Source organism: Hylobates moloch, unplaced genomic scaffold (genome assembly GCF_009828535.3).
Source record: "Hylobates moloch isolate HMO894 unplaced genomic scaffold, HMol_V3 SCAFFOLD_1, whole genome shotgun sequence".
NCBI classification, from domain to species: Eukaryota; Metazoa; Chordata; class Mammalia; order Primates; family Hylobatidae; genus Hylobates; species Hylobates moloch.
In genome coordinates, this window is record NW_026652276.1 from 50,648,452 (window position 1) to 50,659,768 (window position 11,317).

An 11,317-nucleotide genomic window follows, 5' to 3' on the forward strand; every position below is an offset into this window, starting at 1 on the left:
TATAAGTAATATGAAAGCAAGGAATACATGTATTATTTCTCACTACTGTATTCTCAGGACTTGAGTAATTGCTGATTTTCCCTTTTAGAGTTGGTTTAAAAAAATATCTTGGATGAAGTCTTCTTTAAATTCAGAAAAATTTGAATATACTATCATGCAGCCTTTCTTTTCATGATTGAAGGTCATTGTTATTTTTTAAATGCTATAATACAGCCAATTTCTTAGTCTTTTGAGTGTATAGGGATGTCCACTACTATGTTAAATAACCTCAGACCAATTGTCCAGGAATAAAATTAGATAACTCTAAAGTTTTCAAAGGAGAATTTTAGTTCTTTAATGCTCAACAGAAGACAACAGACTGGTTCAATTACTACCTTCAAATATAGGAAGTATTTAATAACAACATATATAGAGAGAGAGAGTAAAATATATATCTATAATATATAGCAAAATATTTGGCATACAAGGTACGATTGGAGAATAAAGAACATTCAAAAAAGCCCAACAATTATTATTGTTATTATTACTGTTATGGAGTACTTATCACCTATCAGTAGTAAGTAAGAGCTTTAAATGCATTACCCCATTTAATCCTCACAGCAACCCCCTGAGGTAGCTAACTGGTAGTATAATATTTCCATTTTACCAATGAGGAAATTCAGGCAGGTTAAGAAAGTGGTTAAGAAGCCATCGGCCCAAGTGATTGAGTTGGCATTCTTACCCCAGGAAGTCTGGCTCCAGAACTGTTGGCTTAATCCCTTTCATGAAAATGTGAATAAGCAATTTTTTTCAAGAAAGCAGATAGTTTCACCAAAGAAAAATAATTTTAAATTTGAGAGAACCTTCATCTGAACACAAGAAAGAACAATTTAGAAGCATTGAACATTGGAGTAAACTATTTTTAAAAATAAGTTATATGTCTGTTTTAATTAACTGTGAAAAATAGAATGGACCAGGCATATAGGCCAGAAGAGTCAGTCAATCAAATCTTTAAAGACAAGGCAGGGATCCAATGATCTTTTGACATCACCTCCAGGTCTCCAACCCTGAGACTGAGTTATCCTTTGTTTCTAACCTTTTCCCTGAGTGAAAGTTTATCTAATGTCGTCAACTTTGTTTTATCCCAGGGTAGCTTATCCAGGGCAAATCTTGCTTTATTGAGTTTGGTAGTCACTTTGCTTAATGACTTGCTGCATTAACAACTTGGCATTCTCTTCACGCGCGGTCAGCACCTACCCAGCTTAATTACTTGCTTTGTTGACATTATGCTGTCTTCAGGGAAACACTTTAAAATACAAAAGTTAATGTCTTAGTCCTTGTGTGCTGCTATAACAGAGTGCCTGAGAGTGGGTAATTTATAATAAACAGAAATTAAATGGTTCACAGTTCTGGAAGATGGGAAATCAGAGTTCAAGGGGCCAGCATCTGGCAAGGGCCTTTTATTATATCATTCCATGGTGGAAGGGCAAAGAGAGGGTGAGAAAGAGAAAGAAGGAGGCCAAAGTTGTCCTTTTATAAGAAACCCATTCCTCTGATAATAAACCCACTCCTGTGATAATGGCATTAATCCATTCATGAGGGGAGAGCCTTCATGGCCTTATCACCTCTCATTAGGCCTCACCACCCAACACTGTTGTATTGGGGGTCAAGTTTTCAACTCATGAACTTTAGGGGGCACATTCAAATCATAGCACTTAACCACCTCCACTTTTTTTTTTTTTTTTTTTTTTTGAGATGGAGTTTCACTCCTGTTGCCCAGGCTGGAGTGCAATGGCATGATCTCAGCTCACCACAACCTCCACCTCCCAGGTTCAAGTGATTCTCCTCCCTCAGCCTCCTGAGTAGCTGGGATTACAGGCATGCACCACCACGCCCAGCTAATTTTGTATTTTTAGTAGAGGTGGGGTTTCTCCATGATGGTCAGGCTGGTCTTGAACTCCTGACCTCAGGTGATCCACTCACCTCGGACTCCCAAAGTGCTGGGATTACAGGCATGAGCCACCACGCCTGGCCAACTACCTCCACTCTTAATACCATTCCATCCCTTCCTGACCCAAGTATAAGATCATAAATGATACTAAGGAGAAAGATACACGAAAAAAAATTAAAGAAGTTAACATGATTGTCATGAGGGTTTTGATGAACTAAAAAAATATGAAAAAGATGAAAGAAGACATTACGGCTCAATAAATCAGAAAGGCAAGAGCCTATAAGAATAGTGTTAGTAAGACTAAATTATTGTTTAGAATTACCATGAGGCTTACTTAAAATATGATAAAGATGCTTTAAAGAAATGGATAATATTCTTAAGCACAACAAGAATCCAACTTTGGCCAAGCATGGTGGCTCACACCTGTAATCCCAGCACTTTGGGAGGCCAAGGCAGGTGGATCACTTGAGCTCAGGAGTTCAAAACTAGCCTGGGCAACACAGTGAAACCCAATCTCTGCAAAAAGTCCAAAAATTAGTTGGGCATGGTGGCTTGTGCCTGTAGTCCCAGCTACATAGGAAGCCGAAGCAGGAGGGTCACTTGAGCCTGGGAAGCAGAGGTTTCAGTGAGCAGAGATTATGCCATTTGCACTCCAGCCTGGGCAACAGAGGGAGACCCTGTCTCAAAAAAAGAAAAAAGAATCCAACTTTATAGGCCAATGGTGGGTGTGTGTGTGTGTGTATGTGTGTGTGTGTTGGTAATAGTGTGTGTAGAGGAAAGTATGCTAGAATTGGGATCCCTCCATCTCTTCCCTGAACTTTCCAAGGAGCTACTGCTGACTCAGGCCCTGCTCCAGGGAGGCCTTTACACTCTAATCTCCATGCAAGGGCCATTGTCCTCACCATGTAGTGGGCTGCAGGCCTTAGATGACTCATACTTGCTTTTGGAGAATACTTGTCCAAAGGCCTTAAAACCTTAAAATCTGTGTGCTCAACCTCACCAAATCCCATTATGTCTCCTTGTCTTATCTTAAAAAAACTTCTGCTATTCCTCCCTCTACTGTATTATTAGAAGAAGATGGGGAATAAAGGATGAATTGTTTATCTATTTAGACTCTAGGCAAGTTATCTGCAGGAATGCCTTTGGTTTAGATAAATATAAAAAACTCCTACAGTAAGGAGTTCAATCTGTTTTGTGGAATTTGAGACCAAAATGTCAGAAACACTTCCATACACATCAGCCTAAGCATGGGCTTCTGTAATGTTTTCATAAAAGAGAGCACTTGTTATATATAACCAGTTAGCAATTTTGATAGGACAATGCCAGTGGCCCAAAATGACCAGTGACTCTCCCATATGTTAAGATGCATGTGAATATGACTGACATTACCATTCTCAAAATACACTAAAACCCCAATAGCCTTTGGAATTATTAGTTCAATGTCTGTTTTATCCCCAAGTTCACTGCAGGCTTTGTCCGTTCAATAAGATGAATAGTGTCCTGAGAACAATAGCATGCAATACCCTGCTCCTCCCACTTTTACACCTGTAATCCTTCCTCAGACTATAATCTTGTATGAGGTCAAGGGGGTTTTGACTCTCTTTTCACTGTTGCATTTCCAGTATTTCACAGAATCCTTGTCACAAAGTAAATGCTCATTAAATAGGTGGATAAATAAAACAATACATTAATGACTTAGGAGTGAGTGTTTTCTTACCTTTCTCAGGACCCTAAGAACATCATTTAAGCCTTTTGCTCCCAAATCTGTCTGTACCTCAGGATCACCTAGGGAGCTTTTTAAAGAACAGAAATTAGAGCCAGGCATAGTGGCTCACACCTGTAGTCCCAGCTACTTGGAAGGCTGAGGCAGGAGGATAGCTTGAGCAAACGGAGTTTGAGGCTGTAGTGCACCATGATTTCACCTGTAAATATCCACTGCACTCCAGTCCAGGCAACATAATGAGACTCGATTTCTAAAAATAGTTCAAAAACTAAAACAAAACAAAACCCAGGTTTGGTCCTCACCTTCAAGCATTGCAAATAGTAGTTTACAAAGCTCTTTCAAGTAGTGTGATGTGCTGCTAAATTTGAGAGGCAACAATTTAACCTGTCTAGCCTCAGTTTTCTCATCTGGAAAACAGTTGGCCTATGCCCTCACAGAATGTCATTAAAATCAAATGCAATAAAATGCAAAGTACTCTGGCAAAGAAGAGACCGTGTATGACTGTGCAAGGTAGGACAAGAATGGACAACGACCAAATAAATAGCCTGCCAGAGAGAACAAACACACAATTTCATAACCCAAGTGCTTCTCTGTGGCACATACATAACTCAACAAATTCTAAGATTTGAATAGGATCTGAATGTTTTCTGAACAAATCAACTCCTCACCTCTTTGTCTGTGAATCTCCCATATGTATCTTCTGTTTAACTTGGAAACAAATCACCTATTTAAAAAAAAAAAAGTATGGGGAAGTTATTGGAAAGACTGAATTGTTTTGGGAAAGACCATTCATTCATTCCTCATTTTATTCCTTTGCTGCTCAACATTCATAACTAGTCATTTCAACCTCATGTTTAATCTCCAAACTTGCATCAACACAAGTGCTCTGACTGGATTCCCTGGATCCTCTTTATTGTTTCTGTGTGCTTATCTCCCAATCTCCCAGCTTCCGCACACTCAGCTCCTAACCTAACTCACCAGTCCCCTTCTTCAGAGATCTACCCTTGGGCTACAGGACACCATTAGACAGGATGCACTGATGGCCAGAAGTGGGGTGGGGTAGAGTTGATGTCCCACCCCTCACCCCAAGGCAGCAGGTAGTCAACCCCAGAATTATAGAAGAGTATGAAAACCCAGATTATTTGCCTTGATGCAGAATAAACTATGCAGTGTCAGTTACACTCCAGAGCTCCCATGGAATTAGACTGAGAATGAAACTTCACCTGTAATTGGACCCTTGCTTGGCTTCTTCCTCCTCCTATTCTACTTCCCCAACTCCCTTACTGGTTTCTCACTTAAGAACTTCCTTAATAATTATTTGCCCACAAATCTTCATCTCAAGATCTTCCTCATAACTTCTTCATCCTCCTCAACCCCAGATATTATATTTTTTTTAAACTTCATTTACATTTGTCTGATTACTGAGATAGAGTGTGTATCTATGTGTCCATAATAGTTAAGTCAGTTGATTTCTTCTTTTGTGGTCCCACATCCTTGGTTCATCTTGTTAATTCAGATTAGGTATTTTTAGGTGTAATTTACATACAGGAAATTAAACATATTTTAATTATATAGCTCAACAAATTTTTACATATGTACACACCCATGTAACCAACACCCAGATCAAGATATAAAACATTTCCAGCACACTAAGGCTCCCCAGTCCTCTTCCCAGTTAGCAGTAACCACCTCCAAGTGATCACTATTCTAATTTCTATTGGTATAGATAAATTTAGCCTGTTTTATAGGCTTATAAAAGAAAACATCCTATACATACTCTTGTGTCAAGCTTCTCTCATTAAACATTATGTTTGGGAAATTTATCCAGGTTGCATATATAGTTCATTCTTTTTCATTTCTGTGTGGTTTTCCATTGTATGAGTATACCACAATTTATTTGCCCATTTTACTGTTGATGGAAATGTGGGTTTTTTGCAATATGGAGCTTTTATAAAGAAGGCAGCTATGAACATTCTTTACAAGTCTTTAGGCAGATGTAAGTAGTCATTTCTGGATGTATATACTTAGAACCGATGTTGCTGGGTCATAGGTTATAGATTCTTTGGTTTGATTGGTGGTATAGCAAACACAGTAACTCTGTCATATTTGTATAAGTTTCTGCCTGCTTGTCTTTTTAATAATAGAAATCTTCTTTTTTCCCAAGTTTTATTGCAGTATAATTTTCACATATAAAATTCGCCCTTTTTAAATGTAAAGTTTCCAACAATACCATTTGACCCAGCAATACCATTACTGGGTATATACCAACAGGATTATAAATCATTCTACTATAAAGACACGTGCACACATATGTTTATTGCAGCACTATTCACAATAGCAAAGACTTCAACCAACCCAAATGCCCATCAATGATAGACTGGATAAAGAAAATGTGGCACATATACACCATGGAATACTATGCAGCCATAAAAAAGGGTGAGTTCATGTCCTTTGCAGGACATGGATGAAACTGGAAACCATCATTCTCAGCAAACTAACCCAGGCACAGAAAACCAAACACTGCATGTTCTCACTCATAAGTGGGAGTTGGACAATGAGAACACATGGACACAGGGAGGGGAACATCACACACCAGGACCTGTCGAGGGTTGGGGGGCTAGGGGAAGGATAGCATTGGGAGAAATACCTAATGTAAATGACTGGTTGATGGGTGCAACAAACCACCATGGCACGTGTATACCTATGTAACAAACCTGCACATGTATCCCAGAACTTAAAGTATAATGAAAAAAATTGACTAGGATTATAGTCATTTAACCACCACCAAATCAAGATAAAGAACATTGCCATCACCCTGGCCAGGAGCGGTGGCTCACACCTGTAATCCCAGCACTTTGGGAGGCTGAAGCAGAGGGACTACTTGAGGTCAGGAGTTCAAGACCAGCCTGGCCAACATGGTGAAACCTCATCTCTACTAAAGATACAAAAAAATTAGCCAGGCATGGTAGCACACGCCTATAGTCCCAGCTACTCAGGAGGCTGAGGCAGGAGAATCACTTGAACCCGGGAGGTGCAGGTTGCAGTGAGCCAAGATCACGCCACTGCACTCCAACCTCGGCAACAGAGCGAGACTCCATCTCAAAAAAAAAAAAAAAAAAATTAAACAAAACAAAACACAGCTTTACCTGTTTATTCTTTAAGATAAACTCTAGAATTATTCCAGAACGTGTCATAAAAATGACCGTTGCCTTCTCTGAAAACACAGATATGTAACAAATCACAAGTCCTAGCTCTTGAGTTGGACCGGTCATTCTAGGAATCCCAGTCACTTACTTGCTGGATAACATTAGGCAAGCTGCTATCCTCTCTGATAATCAGTTTCCTCTCCTGTAACATGATTATAATAATGGTGCCTGCGTCATGGGGTTATAAGAAATGGTGAACATAACTAATATAAATGAGGGCTTGCCATTTGCCCAGCACTGTACTAAACACTTTGTAGTGACGTATTTAAATCTCACAACAATCCTGTGAAGTATATATTTTCCCTGTCCTGGTTTTATAGATGCAGAAACTGGAGCACAGGGAAGTTAAGTAAATTGCCTAAGGCCTGAGTCGGGCTCACGAGCAGTGTGCCAGCTACTACAGGGCTTCTCTGCTTCATAGATAAGGAGGTGACACAGGGGAGCATGGAGCACAGAGCCTAGCATGAAGAATGCGGAAAGGCTAACTTTTATTGTCATGATTCATCATCTTTATATTCTCAATAAAGCTGTATAATTGTCTTCATTTAGGTCATGCACATTTCTTGTTAAGGCTAGTCATAAATATTTCATGCCCTTTTGTACTATTGTGCATGGGGTGTCTCTTTTTCCTATTATGTTTTCTCATTGGTTTTTTGGGGATGCAGCAAAAGCTATTGACTTGTTTACACTGAGTAGCTAAAAGAAAACCTTAGTGGCACATTAGTACCATTTAAAATTCCCCGCCAAACAGCAATTTTAATTATGTATGCTCTTTTAATATCAAATGAAATTAGTAGATAGATAATGAGAAAAAAATAGAGGTTAGAAATAACATTTTAGATTTTTTCACCCTTGGTCAAAGAGGAATAAAGAGAGAAAAGAGTAGAAAAAATTAAAACACTTATCTGAGAATAGTACCCAAAAAGCCACAGCATATTACACCTCTCCCCAGAAAAACTTTTTGCTCAATTTTCTTTTTTATGCGGTATCTTAAAATAATATTTACAGTTTAAATCAGCTAAATAAAAATTTTACGGTCTTCTCACCACTGGAAGAATTACGAGATAAGCAAATACTTCTTCCTGTTTAGATGTTCATGTTTTATTGTTCTTGTTAATCTAATCAAGAAAAAATAACTATTTCTTTTGAAAACTTGATTTCTCTTAAATAGCCAAATGTCGTACTTATTGAAGGAAAAAAACTCTGGCAATATATTCAAAGGTTTTGACCTTTGTATAGTAGATATATTTGAAAGTGAATACGTCAACACTTTTAAGAACATTTTAGTGCCAGCCAAGATATGACTGTGTCAAAGTAACATAATGACTGATCTACTAGTCAGGGAACTAATGGAAAAAGATGCTTCATTCAAAGTTTAAAAGTAGAATAACTTGAGGAGGGTTAATCAAAGGACTGTTTATAAAAGGTTCGGAAGTATAGAACTACAAGGGATGGTGCAGCGCACTGGGATCAGTGTCAATGAAACTGTTGCTGCACCAGACCAAAAGGCAGGGGTGGAGGAGCAGTGGAAGGCCTTCAGACAAAGCCATGTTATGAAGATCCCAAAGGACAATCCGATCCAAATCCAACAAGTGAAGCCTAATGTGCACTCAAAGGAGGCCCACTTACAGCACAAGAAAGGATGGTGTTTCCTTAGAGTCACTCCATCTATGGCTCTTGACATTTAATTTTATTAAACAGAAGAAAACTAGTTAATGTATTAATTAAGACTTTGGGTTTGCAAATGACAAACACCTAACTAAAACTCACTTAAACAAAGAAAGAAAAGGTATATGATCACCACTCGGAAATTCAGGAGTGCAGCTGGCTTCATATGTTCCTGGATTCAGAGGCTCAAACAATTTTAAGTGGAGAACACTTATTCCCCGTTTTCTTTCTCAGGATGAGCAAGCATGAACAGAACCCTCACACCTTTTCTCAGTGTGCTCATTTATTTCTCCTGAAGGTAGGAAGAGAGATCTCGGTCTGCAGGTGTGTTGGCACAGAAGAGACAAGAGGGGGCTAAGATCTAGCAGAAACTCAGCTCACCAAACTGTGAGCCATGGCTTGGGAGAGAGTTATCCAACTGGGGGTTTGGGAAAGAAACTGGCATCTGGGCATGGTTCAGCTCTTCCAGTGCCCTTCATTCTGTCTGATCAGTTTGTCTGTCTTATCATCGGCCTTCCTGGTGCTAAGCAGTCCACAATGGAGGACAAGGTCCAAAGATTCAGCCATGCCAGTGGCCGGTTGTGTTAAGGAGAACTAAGTAGAAGCATGAACTAGGATGAACTAAGGAATAGAGTTTTAGAAAATTCTTTTGGGCAGCAATCCAAAGCCATGAGCTCAATCAGCTTCTCAATCATAAAACTATTTCTTTTCCAATTACCTAGCCTGCATTTATCTCTAAATTTGTTCTGAATTTAGGTAAAATAAGGTATTATATTTGGACCCCTAAAAATCCCATCAATGGTGTAATCAGAATACTTTTTTACCCTTTCCACCTGTCAAATGTTTTCCTCTCTAAGCTTCATTCCCAAGCAGATTCTTCTCATTTGGGGGTAAAGATGGCAAAAGGAAGTTGTAGGTTTACACTGATCTTGAAGCTCACAATTTCTGTAAAAAGAGATTGATGCATAATAACTCCAGCAAATATCATAGGGAAATTTTGTATTGGTTCAGCTTGGGTGACATGTCTATCCTTGGACAAGCATGGAGTACACTGATTGGCCATGTATGCATGACTTGGCTACTGTAGTTGCTGGAGAATGAGCCAGCCTCACCTGAGACATAGGGGCTTAGAGCGAGGAAAGGGACCACACTTAATGTGCAGACTGAGCACACAGTAACTGGCTTAGTCTCAGTAGATTGCTAAGGGAGTTGAAATGCTTTAATTTTGTTTTCTTCATATCAGTGATTATCAACCTTGGCCACACACTGGAATCATGTGAGAACACACTACCGCAGACCAATTAAATCAAGAAAGCTCTTGGGGATCAGCTGTTTTACAGTCCTAAGGTGTTGCTGATGTACATGCAAGGTTGGCAAACATTATCTTAAGTAGCATCATAATTGATTAGTCTGGGGCCAATTAAGGATAACATTGATCATCTTCCATCACTAGCTTTAACCTGTTATTCAAAGAAGGAAGTCTGATGGTAGAGGGGGACTCTGGGAAGATGGAAGTAACAGTAACATAGCTTTTGAATCTTTCTGTATTTTACATAAAAACATACAGAACAATGAAATAGTAAACCCTAATTCCCATGAACAACATATGCAACCAAACTGGCTATAAGATAGCCCTCCAAACCACAAAATAAAAGCAGGTAGGGGCAAACCACAGACGGTGTCCATCAGGTAAATGAAGAGGGAAGTAACTAGGTGTCTGAAAGATGTGAGACAAAGTGACCCACAAAAGAGCGGACCTGAGAACAGCAGCTCCCTTGCAGGATAGGGCCCACCCAGAGGAGTAACTGCAGGAAGTGGAATCAAATTGAGCAGAGAGGGCCAATAAAAAAAAAACAGGGAAAGAGGTCACACCAAAGTGGGGGAGGGAACAGAGTAATGAATTCACAAAATAGTCAACTCCAAAATATGGAATATAAAACACTAAGCTTTTTAAAATGATTACCTCTGGCAGTAAAATTTCTGAAATATTTCATTTTAAATTTATATACTTCTTGTGATTTAATCCTTTTCTCCCAGGAAGCATGTATTGCCGTAACATTGGGCATGTATTTGTAACATCTATCATATGCATGTTACATATGTAACATACATACATTACAAAATACATACATATATATATACACACACACACACACACACACTAAATAGTAAGACACAGTATTCAAAAACATGGTTATGAGCTACATTATATATCCAGAAGGCAGTGCAGGTTGGACCCATTTGGAGGTCACCAAAGTCAAACCCTATATATCTTGTGAACCCAAACCAGCTATTGAAGAAGAAAAATGCAACTTTTCAAGAAAGATTGTACGAAAAACAGAAACTGCTGGTGTCTTAACCTTCACAGTATTGTCCAGACATTGTGAAGGCAATAAATAGTAATTATGTGAATGAATGAATGAACATAGAATGTCAAAAAAGTTTAAGTCTGTTTTCAAAAAAATCAACCTGAAAAATCAAGTAAGCATCAGGAGAATTAAAAAATATATTAATTTTTTTTGGCCGGGCACGGTGGCTCACACCTGTAATCCCAGCACTTTGGGAGGCCGAGGCAGGCGGATCACGAGGTCAGGAGATCGAGACCATCCTAACATGGTGAAACCCTGTCTCTACAAAAAAATTACAAAAAAAAAATTAACTTTTTTTAGAATTTGGAATGGGAGAACACTATAGTGTTCAAGTAACTCATTATAATAGAGTTGCCTGAATAAGTAACTCTAAAATTGGGTCATGATCTTTTCACTTCTGTTGACAAACATGTGAGACACT

At 38.9% G+C, this 11,317-nt stretch overlaps 1 long non-coding RNA gene across 1 annotated transcript in view; it reads left to right on the forward strand.

The window, feature by feature from the left end:
- LOC131381221 (uncharacterized) overlaps positions 1 to 9,825 on the forward strand; it is a 35,977-nt gene extending 26,152 nt beyond the window's left edge. The window contains exon 5 of the long non-coding RNA XR_009209813.1: positions 9,771 to 9,825. This is a non-coding gene — a long non-coding RNA (uncharacterized LOC131381221). The remainder of the gene's footprint in view (positions 1 to 9,770) is intronic.
- The last annotated feature ends 1,492 nt before the right edge of the window (positions 9,826 to 11,317 follow it).